The sequence below is a fragment of the Colobus angolensis genome, unplaced genomic scaffold (assembly GCF_000951035.1).
Source record: "Colobus angolensis palliatus isolate OR3802 unplaced genomic scaffold, Cang.pa_1.0 Scaffold87, whole genome shotgun sequence".
In the NCBI taxonomy this organism is placed as follows: domain Eukaryota; kingdom Metazoa; phylum Chordata; class Mammalia; order Primates; family Cercopithecidae; genus Colobus; species Colobus angolensis.
In genome coordinates this window covers 5179678-5181972 of record NW_012122598.1, presented here as the reverse complement: position 1 = coordinate 5181972, position 2295 = coordinate 5179678, and the positions used below count along the sequence as shown (strand labels likewise).

Sequence of the window (2295 nt, the reverse complement as noted above, 5' to 3'; positions counted from 1 at the left end):
AAAACAAGGATCAGCAGTATTCCAAGCAAAAGTCAAAAAGGTTGCTTTAACTTTCTAAGTGCAGTCCATTTAGTTAACTCTTGTTTTGCTTGATATTTGTAAACGTGTCAGTTCTTTATGAGTCCTGTACGTTCTTTCTCTCTTCCAATGTTACAATCTTTAAGGCTATTAAAAACCTGCATTTGAGAACACCTGTTGAAGTCCTTAATATAAATTGAATATAAACTGTAAAATATCATATAATATCCTTTTTGAGTCTAGTTAATGTTTACAGATTTTGCAAGATTAATATTTTCAATCTTTCTATAACTTGTTTAAACCTCTAGCTCTATCTTATCAAATTTGACATAATCCCTCATCCCAGGGCAAAATTTACATTTCTCTGCTTTCTTATAATCTTTTACTGAAAAAAAAAACCCCCACATTTTACTGTTTTTATATGCCTTGCATATAAAACTGTTTGGTGATCTCAAATACATGTTGCACTGTTAACTTTTAACAACTTCTCTTTTTGGTGAAAAATCCTGGTTGGTAAGTGATTTTAATTATGTACCAGGTGTGGATCCTAGGACCCAGACAGAAGTGCAGATAAAGTCTGACTTTTCAACATCTAGCTCCATGTGTCCCAGGCCTTACTTATCTGTAAAGCAGGCAGTGTACAACCTTGGAACATTTAGCAAACCTAGTATCTAAGTTGTATGATTTACACCACCTTTTTGCATTTTGATGACACTTTCATTTTACCAGTAATCCTTAAGACTATTTTTATTGCTTAAAGTCATGTGAACTGAAAAGTATTTGATTTAAGGCACTTATTTTTCTTTAAGCCAATCAATTAGAGCTCTTTTTATAGACACTACACACGACACATATACAGCAACATGAACAGACAAAAGATTCAGTACTTGTAAGATTTTTTTTTTGCCAGTTTCTTTCTTTCTTTTTTAAACCTCTGCAATTATTAGTTTGTTAGTATCATCCAGGACTCAGATGTTCAGTATTCCTCCTGAAATTACATAAACAAATGCAAATGGAAAGAATCCAAGTCAAAATTATATAACAAAACAGCACTCCATCACAAAAGTGTATAAAATTACAAGAACGCTATTTTAAAATACTGGCACTTTAAGAAAATGATAATCTCGAAAACCACAAAATTCCCCAATTGTTCCCTAAACTGCTAAGCAGATAATGACTAATGAATGAGTTTGTTTTGTAAAGAAAAATCATTCAAATAAATTGAATAATTCATACTGAGATGCAAAGTTTCAGTGTCTTCTTTTCCTCCTATCTACTTGGATTTATAAAGGGGCAAACCATAATATAGGAAAATATACCCTATTTTGAATGTGGCATCTTCATTTTAAAAGCTGGCCCAATTAACTAAAAATTCTTGTAATGGAAAGTCTCGTTTCCTGGGCAGTCCATATTTAGATAAATGGGAAAAGACATCTATAGCCAGCATTTTCATAGTCTTCACTGAGACTAATGTCAACAAAAAATGTAATATGGTAGTCTTGTATTTTAAGCTCACGCTTTTGGGGATACATTCTCAGGTCTTCTTTAATGTGGGAACTGCAAAATATAACTGCCATTACATGGTAATGGGAGTTAAAGAATACAGTCCTCATATAAATGTTAGAACATACTTTTCTATTAGTCCTTCAAGGACAGACTTTCAAAATGTTTGATTCTAATAATCCCATGCTTTGAGTAGATTGATTACTCTTCAGTTTGTAAATGTAAGTGGGCTATGTGAAATTTCTTAACTGATCAAGATTTTGGATGTTCAGTTATGGATGAAAACTATCTCAACTTAACTTTACCCCATTATGGTATGCAGGGTGTGTAGACAAAAGCTTTTTATTAGTTAACTATACAAAAGGATAAACGCTGTAATAATTCATATGATTCAAAATGGGCAAAAGCAAAAGACTAGCTTCCCCTCAAGAAGAAAAATTTCAGACCTATGAAAAGGACAACAATACTAATAAAAAAATTGTATTTACTTAGAAGCATTCAGAATGTCAACTAAACAGCTGCTTTTTTTTTTTTTTTTTTTTTTGGCAATTACAGAGTGGTATTAACAGAACAACAATTATTTCGCATGAGCTGGGTCAGAGACAACTGAAGATGAAAAAACTACCATCCCCATATATAACTAATTTGTGCTGTGCACCAACAAGAACCTGCTTTAAATTTCCATGCCAATGTACAACCCCCATAATGTACCAGGCAAGGTTAGTGGCTATTGAAAATACCACCAGGACAGGGCTATCTAAAGACACATTTGGT

General features: G+C 32.6%; 1 pseudogene; it reads right to left on the bottom strand.

Moving 5' to 3' along the window:
* Window positions 1–1552: 1552 nt before the first annotated feature.
* Window positions 1553–2295, bottom strand: part of LOC105503688 — a 1852-nt pseudogene continuing 1109 nt past the window's right edge.